Source organism: Anastrepha ludens, chromosome 6 (assembly GCF_028408465.1).
Source record: "Anastrepha ludens isolate Willacy chromosome 6, idAnaLude1.1, whole genome shotgun sequence".
Taxonomy (NCBI): domain Eukaryota; kingdom Metazoa; phylum Arthropoda; class Insecta; order Diptera; family Tephritidae; genus Anastrepha; species Anastrepha ludens.
Window position 1 is genome coordinate 122230466 of NC_071502.1, and position 19030 is coordinate 122249495.

The following is a 19030-nucleotide window of genomic DNA, read 5'->3' on the forward strand; positions in this document are numbered from 1 at the left end:
TCTCCAAGCCACTTGTTCAATTTTCATCGATTTGTAGCCACTGTGCGCCACACGGGAATAAGGCATTCTTTTGCTCCATTTTAATGAAGCTATAGCACTTACATATTATTTGTATATATTTTCCTCGAGGCATGTTTTTCTAAACATATGGGCTGTTACACTTGATTCGTGAACATTTACATATACTCGTTTAAACATAATGACTTTGAATTGATAAAGGACACCGGGAATCTTGTCAAGTCATGCGAGTAACAAGAAAATAAATGGTAATGAAAAGGTAAGACCGGCAGTGGCTACACACATACTTAGACAGGCATACGCAGACAGAAATAGATGTAAAAGTAGCCAGAGCATGATTTGACAAAACACGCCGTGTTCAATGTCCTGTGGCAAGTTGGAAAAAAAAGTTGGTTTATTAATTTTTTTCGACTTCCTCTAGTTATTTATGGCAATTAGTGTTGCATAGCTAATAAAAAATCGAGTTATTGAGCAAACGTAGCTGAGAGTGGCAAAATCTCAATTTACTCTTTTTCAACTTGTCAATAAAATGATTTTGTAAAAGCTCCTCATAAAAATATCTGCCGTTCGGAGTCGGCTTGAAACTGTAGGTCCCTCCATTTGTGGAACAACATCAAGACGCACACCACAAATAGGAGGAGGAGCTCGGCCAAACACCTAACAGAAGTGTACGCGCCAATTATTTATTTTTTTTTAATGCCATTCTACATACAAAGCAATAAAATAAAAAATTATTTAAACAAATTTTTTCAATATTTCATATGATTTCCCTATGTAGTCTACACAGTTTATCAGGGCCTTTGCATGGATTTACAATTACAATTTTATTTAAAATTTTTTCTCATTCTTTCAGTATTATTGATTTCAACTCTTTTTTCTAGTTTAGCGCCAGCTTGTAAAATCAACTCTCAATCAGCTCTCTATAAGGTCAACAAACTTTTAAAAAATTTATGATTGGAATTATTTTAGAGTTTTTGAAAACTTCAATGGATCTCTCGAGTTAGCTAAGCGGCTTTGTCTGCATAGGTGGTGATTGGTTGTTGATGACGGTAATCCAGAAGTGAGTCTTGGAGAGAAAATTTGGGGATGGTCTCTCAGTGTATGTCGTTCAAGCTCTGTCGATATTTAATCGATGCTGTGATAGTCTCAAGTAAGATCTCGTGATAAAAAGAAAGTGATTACTTCTGACTAGCTTCAACGCTCACGGCAGAGGCTCACGGCTGGCATGTCAGCTGCAGTAGCATCTCAGCAAAAGCTGTTTGCCGAGCATGACATTATGCTTCTAAGCTGGGAGCATAAGCGCTCTACTAGCCAGGTGGGATTCGAAGAACATCGGAAGGTATTCCATTCTTATCGTGAGTGCTGTTTCGACATCAGATTTGCAACTTCATCCACTTTGTCTTACCAATTCCCCCTTGATTATGTGGTGATTAACTTAGAATCGGCATTCCCATTTCATTAAATGCCGCCAGCAATATTTATTTTCACTTGCCGTAGCAGTTTTCCGGCTAACGATTTTAAGACCTTGTTGCTGTTCTGAAATCGAGTGATTATTGCGGTTGTGTGTTTCGGGAAGGACAGAAAACAATTGAAATTAACCCACAGTGGGTTGGTTGACCTTACAGTCGGAATTGGTGAGCCATTTATTTAATTCTTTAGATGGAGTTTCGTCCACTTAGTCCACTTGGTAGGCAGAATAGTACTGGTTCTTCTTGAACCTGTGTAATGGAAGGGTGAAAAAATTCGAAGGCAATTTTTTACCTTATTACAGCCATCGAAGCCAATTGTGCTGGATAGAAAAATTGAGCAGTCATCAGCGCAAGACATCAGTGACTTTACCAGTTCGCTTGCTTTGGTTGTTCAGAGAAAACAGCTTTGAAGTGTGGAAAAAAGAAAAGCGAACCGTCAAACCCCTCGCTTAAACCTCTTCTACTCTTTAGTATAACAAGGGTCTTTCAGTGAAGAAGTTAAAACATTGCTGGTACTCGGAGGAGTCGAGTTCTGAGCTAAGTATTCAGGAATTGATTAGAAAGCCAGTTTGAGGTACAGGCTCTTCACTTCTCCTTCTAATAATCTCTGTACACAAAATTACTTCTCTATGTATACAAATTAGCTGCTAGTTAACTACCCTTTGCTATTTTAAAATTAATTTTTTTGGCAAAAACAATCAAAAATACGAATATCTTACTGCCAAATAAAAGTTTACTTTTATTTCAGTTGTGAGCTGGTCAGCCATTCAATGGTTTTTCTGCCAATGCAGGTAGGCACGTATGTACGAATAAGTAGCCATATCCGATCAGCGGCTCGGCAAATGTGTCCATTGTCACAAAAGTGACACAAACCGTACGCATTGTCTTTGCTACATAGGCCTATACATACATACCTACACTTTCTACCCTCCATCGCGTCTCATTGCAACAGACTCTTTGTTCTGCTTTATCTGTATGTAAGTCTGTTCAAGCGCATACTTCCGTACGTGAGTGTGTTTGTTGCACTTTGAATATTTAAGAATGTCTGCCGCTGCTACTCAACTGTCCATTTTATGTCCTAATTGCCCTGTAAAACCCCAGCCAACGCGCCGGTATTCGTTTCAAGCGGATTAAGTCGGTACTTTTCCTTTTTCTTTTCCTCCCACTTCATTTTTAATTCTTTTTTTCCCCTTTCGGTGGCCTTTTATTCTTTCATTTGCCAGATTTGTTACTTGCAACTTTTTCTACGGGCATTTTAATTCGCAGATGATGCAAAAATGTAGAAGTTTTTTCAGTTTTAAATAAAAGTATTTGTTTGATTTGATTGTTTTTGTTCTTTTTTTATTTGTTTGCTTGCGATAAAAATCAATTCGCTGTGCGATGCCTGTAAAGATTGAGATCAGAAAACAAACTCCTAGTGGCCTTTTTCCGGTTGATTTTTCTTGAAACTTAGTGGAGATAAGAACGTCAATTGCAGTTGAATAAATCGAAAGGTCCGAATGACTAACTTTTTCGTATTATTTTCTATTTGTCGGCGTGAGGACGGACGGCGAATGCATTGATTGGGCTTCTTGTTGAAAAAGTATTTAAATTGTGTACACTTTTTGACATTTGAATGAAGCTGAATATCAAAAATTAATTGCTGATGCGGAGAACTTAAAACTGGTTGTCTAAAAGTTATTTATTTGAATTCAAAGTTCAGAAATCGGTTTAGACCAGGTGGATGGACTGAGAGATTTCATTTTCAGAGAGGCTGATTAATTTCTGATTAGGGTGTGGCTCCTTGAAAAGAAATACGAAGCATTATTTTAAATAAACAACAAAAACCAAGAGTCTAAATAAAACTATTTTGCAATTAAAAGAATATTTACAAATCTCATCTCACTTAAAAAATTAAAAGTTGACTTCATTTACCTCTGAGCTCAGGTTGCAGGCTCACTTGACTACAACAAGGCGCGGTATATGACTGATTTTCACTAGCATTAAGCAACTCTCAAAGTAGGAGTTGACTTTTCTCATAAGCCCATTATGCGCAGAGAGATGCTTTTTGAAAACGAAAAAAATGCACATACACATTTCCCTAGTTCCGGAAGCGGTTCAGTACATAAGCAAAAGGCGGTTTGTAAAGTTTCAAGAAAAAATGCACACTAATAATCACCTAATACTAATACTCACCTTTCATATTAACACTTCACTTCTCCACATTACGATCCAACATCCACTCTCACCGAGGTAAACAGCTCTCCATTCACTCATAGATTCCATCACAAAAACTCTCAGCATTTATGTGAAGTAGCGCACCTCTGGAAAAAGAAGCAGATTTCATAATTAATTTGACTTACCTCAGCTTAATTCCGTAGTTCTTTACCTCTACCCTCTCTATAGGGTAATGAAGAATATTCGCATAATGCTCATTTTGTTTGGGTCTTGAGAGAAAAAGAACTATTAATAATATTCTAAATATAATATTCTTGGTTTTTTAAATTTTAGTTATTAATCATCCTACTTCCTGAATTGTCTGCAAGAAATTTCTTGCCCATATACAATATATATATATATAATTGGCGCGTACACCCTTTTTGGGTGTTTGGTCGAGCTCCTCCTCCTATTTGTGGCGTGCGTCTTGATGTTATTGCACAAATGGAGGGAGCTAGAGTTTCAAGCCGATTCCGAACGGCAGTATTTTTATGAGGAGCTTTTTCATGGCAGAAGTACACTCGGAGGTTTGCCATTGCCTGCCGAGGGGCGACCGCTATCAGAAAAATGTTTTTTATTAATTTTGGTGTTTCACTGAGATTCGAATCTACGTTCTCTCTGTGAACTCCGAATGGTAATCACGCACCAACCTATTCGGCTACGGCGGCCGCCCATAGGCTAAGTAAATAAATCACTGGCCTTTATATTCAGAGTCACACCATTCTCTGGCGATCTCCCAGAAATTATTAAAAAAATTTCGATTGCCAGCGAAACTAATATTTTCACTACATTTTTTGCTAACAATGCTGGACCAAGAGTGCTGACAAGATAGCCTGGAGTGATGACAAGATAGTGCCCGTACCAGTTTTAAATCGGTTATAAGGCAGAAGTAAGCATCTGATAAATGGATAGACGGGCCGAAATTCTTAAAATAATCACTGAAAAGTATATCTAAAAGCTAAATGTTATTGTCCGTTTTCTTTGATTGCCTTAGGCCAGTCCGCTTCGAATACCTACCGCCAGCTCAAATAGTAAATAACGAATACTATGTGAGAGTACTAAAGCGTTTGTGGGAGTAACTTCATCGCAAGAGGCCGGAGTTGGGAAGAAAACAACTCCACAATCTCGTTTATGTTAACTTCTGCGCGGCTATGAGGACCCAAAATAAACCTAAAGCTGTTTCATAAGCTATTACCTATTACCAGTTCGTGAAAAGTTTAAGTTGTGTGGGGATTCTAGAACAGGCTGAGAGTTATTATAAAATCGGCTTGAAATGGTGTTTTGAAATGTAAAAGAAGCTTTCGAATACAATTGGCGATTACTTTGAAGGTAATAAAGTAAATATTTAAATATAATTGAACCGTTTTCGTTTCACTGACATATTCCGGAGGTTTTTTGAATGGAAGTATTTTGCGCTTGACTCTACTCTTCGCCTTGATTATTTTTTTTAGTCTGCCAACTGACTTTTTATTGTAAATTAATTTGCTTAAAATGAAGTTTAATATGCTCGGTTAGAGTAAAGTATCATTTAATTACCATCAAATTGGATACGCCGCCAAATATTCATTCAAAATCTGCATTTAAAAGAGTTAATTAATTATTTCATAAAATTTTATATTAATAATATTTTGATTATTAAATTGTATTTGGCAAGTAAAATTGTCAAGCAAGCCTTCATACACAACATTTTTTTTTTGCTTCTTTGGTTGTTTTGGAATCAAACGGAAATACCTTTACCCCATTCGGGCTTTGCAATACAAAAAAATCATTTAATTTTGGTAGCTGTCTACCACAACATTCGACACAACAACATAATCATCACTATTCATTAGAAACAAATATTTTTATAAGCCATAAAAAATCTCCAAATTAACTCTTCTGCGAAGGGCGCAAGCGTGTGTGGTCGACTTGAATGCCGAAAAAAAAATGATGAAATAAAACTGAAGCTATGACAAAGACTTGAGAAATCCAATTAACCACGTAAATATGTAGCTAATGAAATAGTGAGTTGGGGGAGAAAAATTAAAATAAAATGTAAAAGAACTTGCTGGACTTAAGCAACAGGCCGCTGACAACCACACATTTCTGGCGAATAACAAATGCGTTAAATAATAAAAATGGGTTTATTTCGATGCGTTTTTGTAATTTTTTATACATGCACATATACTTTATTAGTATTTTTGTGTTTATTTAAAAAGATTTTTTAATTTTTTTCTTAAGTTTTTTTTTTTTTGTTGTTTTGTGTTCTTTGTTGGCCATGCGCTTTGTTCTGTGAGAAATGTGGTGAACGTCGAATTGCTGTTAAGCGACAACTTGTATCTACAAACTACATTTCAATTAAGTGCCAGCACCAACGCCAACGGCACTGTCCCAAAAACACCAACAACATGGCATAATAAAAATTTTTCACAAAAGATTTGGCCACAATAAAAGGAGTTTTCTCCACTCACAATGCACTGTGGTATTGGCTTCAATAAATGTGATCAATTCGGCAATAATTCAACGCGTGAACAAAAGGCAACGGCTGTACGTATTGAATTCATGTTATTGTTGTTGTAGTTTTTGGCGCTTACAATAGCGCATGTGTACGAATGCGGGTAGATGTTGCATGCCCAAATGTATTTTTTGTTTTTTATCGTTGACAACCCGCTGTCACACACACCTACCCCAACAAAAGACAACAACACAATCGAGGAAATTATGAGTAGAATAAAAAAAAAAAAATTTAAAAAGAAATCGCAGCCGAAAATAAAACATAAACATTTTTAAATTAATTGTTTGTGAACACCAAAGATAAATATGCGATAGCAACGGGGCATGCCCCAACACTAGTAAGTGTCCCGAAAACACTGTCGGTAGGTATTGGCACTCGACACAGATCTCAAACTTTATTTAAATATATTCTCACTTATGTATGCATGGCTGCATGTGCTCATGTACAGATGTATTCGTGGCCATAGTTGTTTACTCTCAGCTGCTTTTTAAGTTGAAAGTATCAAACTGTGTGATAATTAATGTTAAATGGATATCGGATTTCTGTGCCACAGGCGGCGTATACACTAAAAATTCGACAATACATACTTGCAATGCTATAACTTGCAACGATTTATTGGCGCTGTAGTGCCACATTTATATGCGGCTGTTTCAATACGAGGGTCAGGCGAAAATTAGTTTACTTGGATGGATTACTAAGTGAGTTAGTGTGGGTGGCAGGGTCGAAATGATGAAACACTTATATGAAATAGGTTGCATAAAACCCCCATCTGTCGAGCGGAACTGGCCTGAAACTGGGAATTATTTCTGCGCCACCTTGCGGCTATTGAGCTGGTCTGAAAGGTATGCTAAGTAGGAAAATAGGTCTTCGGTTGAACAGTTTTTGTTGTTTACAAAAACTTCTAAAACTACTTCTACCTATATCAGGGCCATCACAGAATTATTCAGCGCTCGAACGTTCAGGCTGCCCGGCATTTATTAACAGAACGAATGAGATGCCTTCGTGAGTCGCGTAGGTTTAGAGCGTTGGTCGTTATTGTAGTGCCAACGATTGTATCGACAAGCACAGAGGGCAGAGTTTCTGAAATCAGCTCACACCAGGAAGTTTCGAAATAAATGAAGGAAGATTAAGATAAATGAAATATCCTGATCGGCCTGACAATGTGAAACCTCAACATCCTTAGATATTCTAATGAGTCTAAAGCTACATGATTTGTATATGGCAGAAGAGGTTCAGTAAATCGTGAAGACCGCAAAGCATACTTTAGAGAAACCTTTTGAACTTTCCCAATTCTGTTGATTGAAAATTGTTGATGAGGACTTTATCATCAATTTTTCTAAAAATTAATTGTTTTGTAGGCTCATTTTAGGTCTGAGGATACAGTAGGTTAAGTTAGGTTAGCCAGGTTGATTGTCACTTGGCGGCTATACGGTCCATTGTGATACCTGCATTTGATTTCCTTCCCTTAACTGAGTTGCTTAAACCACTTATATATTTTTGAGAAGATGAATAGTACAGTGAGATATTTTGCGAAATTTCGGGACACAGCTTCTTTGAAATACAGGACATTCAGAGAGGAGGTGTTATACCGACTCACTTTCTTCTTCATCTGAACAACTCTTGCAGAAGTCATTGCTTCCATTCTACTAGTTAGGGTGCCAATAGTGCAGTGACTCGTTATAACTCCTGTGAGAGCGCTCTAAGTTGATCTGTTCATTTCCTCAAGATCGATTTGGAAGCCCTACAGTTAGTAGTCCGACCCTTCTATTGGTTTCCGCGATTACGCTCAAGTCAACCGCAATGTACAGTTCGTTAAGAGGAATGCGTATGTCATCTACCACTCACTGAAGGTCAAAATCAAAGCCTTTCCTTGAACACTTATCCGCTCTTTCATTTCCCTCCACTCAAGAGAGGCCGGGGCCCAACAAAGTGTAGTGTTGTGTTGCTGGGTAAGCGGGAGCGACCCCCTGCTATCTTTAACACATCTGGACGCTAGTGCCTTCATGGCTGTTTGATTATTAACTAAAATGGTAAGGTTTACTGGAACTAAATCCATTAGTCTAAACGTTTTTGCTTCTTTGTCTATAGCGTAGATCTTAGCATGGAGGGCGCTGCACCGATCTGGGTTTATTTTTATACTCAGAAGCAAATAGAAAAAGATTAAACAAAAAAAAAATAAAAATTAAGTTTTGCAATATTGGAAGTTTTGACATAATAGGTCTATTTATAAGTTCGTGCGGTTTTACAACAGATGGCGTAACTTGATTATTATTCCATCGATCCACATTTCCAAACATTCATTGGAGAGCTACTGTCGTAAGGCACAAACGTCAGTATAAGTTTTTTATTTGAAGCGTAAACAACAATATTTTTACCACACTTGAAAATGTCGAATTTCGTGCCAAATAATGTGTTTTTGCGGGGAATTCTTCTTCATTATTTTAATATGAAGAAAAAAGCAGCCGAAAGTCATCGTATCTTGGTGGAAGTTTATGGTGAGCATGCTCTATCTGAGCGAACGTGCCAGAAGTGGTTTGCACGCTTTAAAAGTGGTGATTTTGGCTTGGAAGACGAAGAACGCGAGGGTGCGCCGCCAAAGTTCATGGATACCGAATTGGAGGAATTGCTCGATCAAGATCCGGCTCAAACGCAAGAAGAGGTTGCAAAAACTTTGGGAGTTGATCAATCAACCATTTCCAAACGTTTAAAAGCCATGGGAATGATCCGAAAGGTAGGCCATTGGGTGCCGTATGAATTGAAGCCAAGAGACGTTGAACGCCGTTTTATGGCATGCGAACAACTGCTTCAACGGCACAAAAGAAAGGGTTTTTTGCATCGAATTGTGACTGGCGATGAAAAGTGGGTCCATTACGACAATCCAAAACGTCGGGCAACGTATGGATACCCTGGCCATGCTTCAACATCGACGTCGGCGCAGAATATTCATGGCCTGAAGGTTATGCTGTGTATCTGGTGGGACCAGCTGGGTGTTGTGTATTATGAGCTACTGAAACCGAATGAAACGATTACGGGGGATGTCTACCGACGACAATTGATGCGTTTGAGCCGAGCACTGCGAGAAAAACGGCCGCAATACGCCGATAGACACGACAAAGTTATTTTGCAACATGACAATGCTCGGCCACATGTTGCACAAGTGGTCAAAACATACTTAGAAACGCTCAAATGGGATGTCCTACCCCACCCGCTGTATAGTCCAGACCTTGCGCCATCCGATTACTATCTCTTCCGATCGATGCAACATGGCCTGGCTGACCAGCACTTCCGTAATTACGATGAAGTCAAAAAATGGATCGATTCGTGGATTGCGGCAAAACCGACCGAATTTTTCACAAAGGGAATCCGTGAATTGCCAGAAAGATGGGAAAAAGTAGTAGTAAGCGATGGACAATATTTTGAATATTAAATTTGTAACCATTTTACGTCAATAAAGTTTCAAATTTCGAAAAAAAACCGCACGAACTTATTCATAGTCCTATTAGAATTTTTTTAATGTTCTTACTCCACTCCTATAATACGGCCAGGTCATCCAGAATATGCTTATGCACTTTTGGTAACATACAAAAAGCAATCCGCATGGCGTGGTCTGATTAAGACTAACAACAAATAGTACATTTTATGAGTTAACTGTATATTAGTGTCATTCCAAATAAGACCATTTGGCTTATTCACGAAGCCACTGAGCCCGAAGTGAGCCCCTTTCAATGATGACTGAATTCGATGAGTGAAGCGCTCGGTGAATATTTTTTATTAAAAAATAAAAATTTTTGACACACGAATAACTTTAACAACCATCATTTGCTCCCGCTTACGTGCTGTTTTACTTAGGTACTTATTAGACACCTGGCTCTTATTGTTGCAACACTCGAACGTGCCACACCCGTATACGCACATATAACTCACCAAGCGTGAATTGTGTTTGCAGCACTTTTTATCTCTTCCGCCGCACTGTATTTAAAATGCATGCATGCATGTATGTATCTGTGTTTGTTGCTTTTTTATTGATTTAACATTTGTTGCAACACACATTCCTTTAATACAAATACGAGCAAATTTATCAGCCAAAATACGTCCCTCAGTTGCGGCACTTTGCTCTGGTTGAGGTTTTATATTTAGAATTCCACAGAAGTTACGTTTCACCGATCACTTTGCTGCGATTACTACCGTTCGGAATTCCCAACGAAATATTCTCCATTTACTTATTCACTCACTCGCATGTGTACGCGTTGCTCCTGCTCTTCAGGTAATTCATTGAGCCCAGCGATCGCAGGATCAGATTAGCTGCTTTGACAACTTGTCGAGAACAATGCGATTCGTGTGTTTCTTGCTGTGTTTTTGTACTTCGAGTGTTGTTTGTTACAAAATACTTTAATACCCTCAAAGCTGACCATCATTTATCATTCACGCCAGAGCCATTAAGTGTCCATTAGGATTGATGCTGATCTCAAAATGAATTATGGCTGCTGGTTTGTTATAGTAAAATTTTCATGAGTTTTTTGGAAATTCCAAATTGTTTATGGAGCTGGAAAGGAATTCTTGGAATTCTTGGAAAAAGCAGGAGAACAAAGAAGAACAGTGAGATAAGCGAGGAAGCATAGAAAGATCAAGGCGTTCAATTTAAAATAATATTTCGTTATTAAGGACGATTCAAACACTCTTGTACAGCGTTTTTCAATATGTGCGCTTCAACTTTTTTCCGATAGGGAGGGCGAACGACGCAATATTTTTTATTTTTCGCTTGTCATTTGTAAACTTCATTAGTATACATTTCATCATGGAGCACTACACACTTGAGCAACGATTGCAAATCGTGCAAATTTTTTATGAAAACAATCGTTCTGTTGCTGCTACTTTAAGAGCATTACGGCCCTTTTACGGTCCATTTAACAAGCCATCCCGTTCGACAATCGACCGTTTAGTGAACAAATTTGTATCTACGTTTTCGCTACATAATGTTCCGGTGCCAGTGAGAGCAAGAAGTGCACGAAGTGTTAAAAATATTGCTGCCGCCAGGGCTTCAGTTCAAGAAGACGCAAATGTGTCGCTCACACGACGTTCTCAACAATTGGGCCTTTCTGTGTCGTCATTGTGGCGAATTTTGCGAAAAGATCTTGGCCTACATCCGTACGAGATCAAGCTGACACAAGAACTGAAGCCGTTTGACCATTTGAAGCGACGTCGATTCGTTAATTGGGCTGAAGATCAACTCGAAAATGATCCAGATTTTTTCCAAAAAATCATCTTCAGTGATGAAGCTCACTTTTGGCTCAATGGCTTTGTCAACAAGCAAAATATGCGTTACTGGGCAGAAAGCAATCCACACGTGATCCATGAGGCACCGTTGCATCCCGAAAAAATCACTGTTTGGTGCGGTTTACATGCCGGCGGCGTAATTGGCCCATATTTTTTCGTTGACGAGAACGATCGCCACGTTACTGTGAATGGAAATCGATACCGCGACATGATAAACGATTATTTTTGACCGCAATTGAATGGTATGGACTTAGACGACATGTGGTTTCAACAGGACGGGGCCACAAGCCACACAGCACACGCTACAATTGATTTGTTGAAGAGTAAGTTCGATGAGCGCATTATTTCCAGAAATGGACCGGTCGAATGGCCGCCGCGCTCGTGTGATTTGACGCCTCTAGACTATTTTCTTTGGGGTTATGTGAAGTCATTGGTCTACAGTAACGAGCCGGCGATGATTTGTGAGCTCAGAGCCAATATTGAACACGAAATTGCTGGAATTTCGGCCGATTTATGCAAAAGAGTGGTCGAAAATTTGGTTCAACGATTGGACTTCGTAAAACGTGCACGCGGTGGTCATGCAAAAAAAATCGAATTTTATACTTAAATGTATATGTTCAAACTCGATAATAAAAAAAAAAATTAGTTAAAAAAGTCAAACCGATTGTGTTTTATTCAAAAAAAAAGTTGAAGCGCTCTTACTGAAAAACGCTTTACATTAATTTCATATTGTTGACTAATTTCGTTAGCTACACTCGTCTGCGCAGAGATTCTAACTAAAAAAGCTTACGTGAGCGCACCGCTTATTTTGCTTTTCTTCAGGTAGATTCTCTTTTTATTGATTTCGAATGAGGATTTGTAGGCAAAGTTTTCTCTGCGCTTGTGGACCGACGCACTTTATTACTTATAGTAACACCGAATTATTGTATACACTAAAATCCAAATTTCGTGTTACGAATGAAAGCATTCGTTTCGTCGCATATGATTGTCGGCCGACCCATTGTGATGCCACTCGTAAGCTCGCAAAGTCAATCCTTCTAATTTACACTTTTGGTGGACCAGCATTGTTTTTTAGATGCAAACGCTTCTGAACCAAAAATCAGCCTACCTTTCTGCTGTTATTCTAGACTAAACGATGATTGAGAGCCAACTTGATCACTTAGCTGTGAATCCTCAGTGATGGCGAAATAAGGCCTTAGATGTAGGCCTTCTTTTTGAAAGACGCGCATCCATTGCAATTTTTAATTTATGGGGACCAAATTTTGTTTCTTCTCTTCTCCGATACTAGCGATACTATTCAAGAGAAAAAAATATTTTGGGGGCATTGTGGTAAATTTTTCTTAAAGTCTTGTAGACTTTAATATAATAAGAAGTGAATTGAAACATTTTTTTTTTTAATTTAAATTATTCAATTTAGTTTATTTATTTCAAAATTTAATTTACTCATTCAGTGTTGACAATTTTAGAATAAAGTTTTTTAATGATTTAATTTTTTGTTTTAGTTTTAGGATACAATTTTCTTTTTAATTTAAATTTTTATTAAAATTTATTCTGCTTTTTTTTAATTTTTGGGGTAAAAACAATTTTTGCTTGAATTTTTTTTTTTTTTTTGAAAATACGTTTTCCCCATTTCATTCATGTTCTTTGGCATAATAGCGACCGTTTCTGAGAGCTTCTCTTCCCGCCTAGCTTACATAATTTTAGTTAAGTAATTGCCCTCGATGCTCCAAAAAAGATGAGTAGAAATACTTTCACGATGAATACGCCGCACTTTATATAAGTTAACTAAGCTTAGAGTTATAGAAACTCACTCTGATGGCGGACAGAGTTCAAGTACTTTTATATACAAAAACTCACAGTTATGTCATAATCTTGTTTACCAAATATTTAAGTACTCTAAATGTATACTAGTTTATACACATAAATATCTGGTGTCAGTCAGTATAATATTATAATTCATGGAAAATGTGAACCCACTTAGCACCACTAAACCACCAACTGCCAGCCGTTTGCTGCCCACTTTACAACACAAAGTTCAAATATTTAATTAACTACTTATCTAAAATTACAGCTGAATCGACACTAACAAATTAACACATCCACAATTAAAATATAAAAGTGCGCTGACAAATCCGAAGACAAACTGAACGCATTTACGCACCTATGAAGAAATAGGGCGGAGGTACACTTATGCAATCTATGATAATTGCGGTAACGGCAGGACAAAAGGTCAAGATTAATGAATTACCAGATTAAAGCAGCAACCAACCAAAGGTAGTAATACAAAAATACAAATACAAATAAAAATTGTAGACTCGAAAAGTCTATGAGAGTGGAAGAAGAAGTGCGGCACGAAGGCAAGCTAATACAGACTTCAAGAAAACCGAAGAAGCTAATCTCCATGCGGTGTGATCATGGGGCAAATGAAGTGTTTAAGCTGCCAATAAAAATCGTCTTATCAATCTTCGATTAAAGCTATAAAAAGGTTGTTTCGGAAGAGTGTTTGTGGCGCTCGTTGCAAGATGCGAAGATGAAAAATATTAAGTACTTCAAAGTAAGTCATAAAAGTGGCTTTGGAAAGATAGAGATGGGTGAGAAGAATAGATTTTCGAGCGTTAAGCTGGACTAAAAATATGTTGGCTGAATGGAAGATATCAAAGCGCTAATTTTTTGGAAACCAGCAACCGCTCATTCTTATTTTTTAATTTTCATTTGCTTGTGTGTGTTGTTATATATTTTTACGTCTTCCAATTTCCTTTTCGACTTTTCATTTGTTTTGTTTTTACTCTTTTGAATGCATCTCATGCAATAACTACTTTTCTATTTTTCTCTTCTCTTTTCTTCCAAAACGACCTCCATGTCTGCCACATGCATTCGATCCGCATACGTATCGAAAACAAAAATAAAATCATTTGCCGGCCGCCTTGTGTTTGTTACTTCTTAAGTGGATTTTTATTAAAATTACTTTTCGCTTTTGTTTAACTTATGGGATTGTCTCATGAAAACTATGTTGTGCCGACTGTTTTTATCGAACTACGCCAGTTCGTTCGGCACTACAGAGAGAAAAGACAGAAATACAAACCACAAAAAAAAAGGAAAATGAAAAAGTAACAAGAGTATTGCCTTCGACAATAACAAAAACATATTGGAAAAAATGAATAATAATAACGCCGACGTAGAACATTTAAAGGCTTTTATACGCATCAAATTGACAAAGTTCCCAAAAGGCACGACAAAATCAAAAGAGTACGAGTCAAACGGTCCAGCGCGCACTGACCTGCGGCTCACAAGCATTGAATTAATTTGTGTCGATGCCTGGTGGTTAAATTAAACGCAGGCTAGGTAGAAGCAGCTGAGAAGTAATCGGACACACTCGCAACAGCTAAGGGAGACTCGCAGTGGAAAGCCAGCAGACTTTCTATATAGTTGATTTAGCGTACTAGTTTGAGAGTGACTCGAATTGTACTAGTCACATAAGCAACAAGGAAGGAAAAATATTAGCTCGAGCGTGACTCGAATGGTACTAGATGCAAAAGGAATGAGAAAGATAAAATACTAGTTCGTGAGTGACTCGAATTGTACTAGTTGCAAAAGGATCAACTAGAGTTGTCTGCAAAGTAAATATTATTCTAATATGATTCTAGTTTTTGTTGTTGTTTTATTTTTGTTCAATTTCCGAATAAATATTAATTTGAGATATGTAAAATTTAAAAATAAAATAATATTGATTCGAGAAAAAATATTGAAGATAAGAAAAAAAATGTAACTCGACCAAAATTAGACTAGAACTTTTATTGTCTATTACGGACTAGTTCAGTAAGTGGCATAATATTAATGCAGAAGCTGACAACTGACATTTCGTGGAATATTCCCATCCTAAAACAACCAGTTGCTTGTATTGAATCTAACTCTTGCAGTCGAACTGCAGAACTAGTTTAGAACTAGTTAAGCACTAGTAGGTTTGCCTGCAGGATACTTGCAACAACTTTATTGTGCGGGTCGCACACACTTTGCTTCGCTTTGCTTCACTAACGGGCCGCCCTGTTATCCAACTAGCGACTTCTTATAGACTTTCACACAAACTACTGCTATACATATTGACACACTTGTATGTGTGCGAGTACACATGCAAGTTGCCTGTCTCACCATCCTCACCCAATCATTTATTCATCTGCTTAACAACCACTTAAGTTCGATAAGCGTGTGTCAAAAGCGTTTACGAGAAGGTTAAATGTACTGTATTTCTTTCCACTACCTTCATTTTCATTCTTGCACGCAATTCGTGGGGAGCAGTAAGGAGTAAAGACGAAAGCGGGTATTTTAAGAAATCCCAGAGCGTTCAAGATAATGCAGAATGGGAGCTACTATTGCTGCTTTTGTTACTTTTGCTGGAAGTTGAACAATTTGTTGTTGTTGTAGCGGTTGTGTGTGCCACACTCAAAACGAGAAGCTGCTCGACTGCTGTTGCTGCAGATGGTTAAAGTGCAACCGAATTGCGATAAGCGCAACGATCGTCGATTTGTGGGACTTCGGCGCTTCCGAAATTAGGTAGCAGCGAATGAGGCTCGAAGTGAATGAGGTTGGAATAAAAAGAAGAATTTATTAAAAGATATAATTTTACAAGAGCAGAGGAGATTTTGTTGTTCGAGAGGGGTTGTGGAGTCGAGAGTTGGAGTTAAAAAAGGGAAGAAGTGTCCTACGACGGATGGAACCGACGAGGCAGTAGTATTGGGTCTCATGTGTGGTTCATCATATTTCGAGAGCACCCGAATAACGATTTCCGGCCTAAGCGAACATTTTCAGGCATCCAATAGCTTACTTATTTAATTTTTTAAACGTAAATTATTTTTTTATACAAATATATTTTGAATTAAATATGACTTATTCTTCTTCTTGGTAGGAGCGATCTTTCCAATGCAAAGGCCGGTCTTCCTTTTCCTTTGCACCACTAACTATGTTGTCATTGTGAGCTTCTGCGCCTTACCATTACACGAATATGATTATTTACTTATTCATTATTTTAATTAATATTATCACAATACTTTATAAGAAAATATCTTAAAATAATATATGAAAATTTACTTATTTAAATTTAATTTAGTTTTTATGTACGCAGTTCGATACCCCATTAAGTTTTAATATATTGTAACACTGTGCAAATTTGAAGTAGATCAAAATTTTCGGTGATTTTTGATAATTTTTTTCCCTAAAGGTGTTGCCCTTTTTCTCCTTGGTCTTTCTCTAATCATTTTTAAAATCCGTATTATATTATATTTGTAGGCTCAGGATTGTTCGAAACAAGATACTGCAAGAAGTGGCCGAAACCAATGCGTGGCGGAACTTTAGTTGAATTTGAAGAAGTGGAGGAGCGCACATACATACGGAGCATATTTAGAAGAATTACGCATTACGCTGATCACATTTCTATCTCGAAAGTCACCTTCTGTGCGATTTTTCTTCATAAGTTAATGGAAATATTTATGTACAAATAACAGGAGTTTCAAGCAGAAAATAATTGCGTCAGTTTCTCGTACCTCATACAGCTTGTTTTACTTCATTTCTATGGGCCCTGTTAATCGCAATTCCATTCAAATACTACAAAGTCCTGTAAAGAGAAGTCGTAATATCTCAGTGGTAAACAATTTTACTAAAATGTTAAATAGCGATAAAATACTACTACTAATACTAATACTAAAAAACCAAAATGTCTATACTAATCTCGCAGATCAGAACAAGCAAAATACGTATTAAGCTCTCTTTTTTCTCAAACCCGTTCTTACCTCAATCTTCCTTGCTGGCTATTAAAATTTATTATTTTTCCGAAAGGTGTGAACTTATGAAAACGAGTGTTTTTAACTGATAAATATCTTCCATTGAATATTTTCTTTTACCTTCTTATGGAGATTTTTGTGCTTATATATTTTGAAAAATTTAATTAACCGCTTCTTATTGAGTGATCAACTTCACGTTTCGTTGCGTTGATACACGAGTAACGAAGGCGTTTTCTTAAATTCTGATAACACAGTCGATATGCGAAGGAATGCTTGGCAGACGGAGAGCTAGAAGCTGATTAAACTGTGTAATACGGATTAAAGTGAAGTAAAGGGCGTAGCAATGAAATTTCAGAGATTTCTTTTGCGCTTGCAGAGGTGGTAATGAGTGAAGTTAATTGAAAATTTTATGGCGTAAAGGGAGTTCAAAAAATAGCACAAAAAAAATTATTTTGAAAATGCCTGGTAAGGATGCATTCACCACTCTTCACAATGAGTGAATACCCAATTAATGGCAATGATAAACAGCTTGATTAGGGAGCTTGTGGGAAAATTTCGCAGGCATTGGATGAAATTAAGCTAATAATGCATCGAAAGCAACGAGAATGTGATAATCCATGTTAGCGGTTACGTTCTATGCGTGTGAGGAAAGTATTATATTTTAACCAACTGAAGCTATCCTAGCGATTGCTCAGGTTTCTGTAAGAGCGGGTAAGGTAAATAAACTTTATTTTTGGCATTTTCTTTGTCGATCGTATAAAATTAATAAAGTTACGAGTATTTGTGCGTCCTTTACTCCAGGCGCGGTGCCTAAATACATATGATCGAATTTATTTTTTTTAATTTTTAATATCTAATGTATGTCAAAATGATAAGTCGCTTGGAGCAAAATTGACAAAGTCAAAAGTATTTGTGCGTTTCCTACTCCAGACCCGGTGTCAAAACCTATTCAAATTTATGTCATTTTCTGTTTGAAATTTTTTTATTTTTGAAGTCCATCTACAGCATAACCATACTACTACTGAACCAATCGTTCTGAAATTTCACATAATGGTGCTTGCAAACTTCTTCACATAATTCACTCATTACATTTGAGAGTTCTTTTGTTCTTTTTTAATGAAAATTAATCTTAGACTAATAAATTAGCCGTCTCTTCAAGCGAAACCCAGAGTTTTGGCTTCAAGTGTTACGAAAAATTGAAAAACCGGAAATATTTTCCTATGGGTGCCCCGAAAAACATCTACTTTAACAAATGCATTTAATTTTTTTGTTTCAGATGATTCTGCAGCGAACTGTACACCGAAAAAAAATTGTTTGGTTGACACTCTTCCGAAGGTTTTCTACCGCTCACTCAATTTTAAATATTTGGCAATAAACATTTTAAAAAATATTGCGCAAATATTTCACATAAACAAAAATCTTAAAAACATTCCTATTTTTCATCGAATTAAACTAACCGCCCATAAATGACGGTGGTGTGAACTGACTAATTATAGCTGAGCTCAAATAACTCACCTCATTTAGTATTGAATACAAAGCGTGCATTCTTATAAAACCGAATTTTTTTAATAATGAAATAATAAAATTGTGTTTTTATGCATTTCTTTTTTCAGGCGATTTCAGAATGCCTTGATAAAAAAATTGTCTTTTGTGTGAAACCTCACGTCGATTAATTTCTCATACTTTGTCGCAGATTGAAGTATTGCTCACCAAATAATTAAAAAAATGGTGCAGACAGATACAGCTTATCTGAAAAGTAAGCCTCTTGCGGCTTCCTAAGCTTCCTAGCGGGGTAGCTCTATTACTCC

General features: G+C 37.1%; 1 protein-coding gene across 1 annotated transcript in view; it reads right to left on the reverse strand.

Moving 5' to 3' along the window:
* LOC128868860 (nephrin) overlaps window positions 1-19030 on the reverse strand; it is a 265318-nt gene that overhangs the window by 213475 nt on the left and 32813 nt on the right. The window contains exon 2 of the mRNA XM_054111405.1: window positions 3663-3790. The gene's annotated coding sequence lies outside the window, so the exon portion shown is untranslated. The remainder of the gene's footprint in view (window positions 1-3662; window positions 3791-19030) is intronic.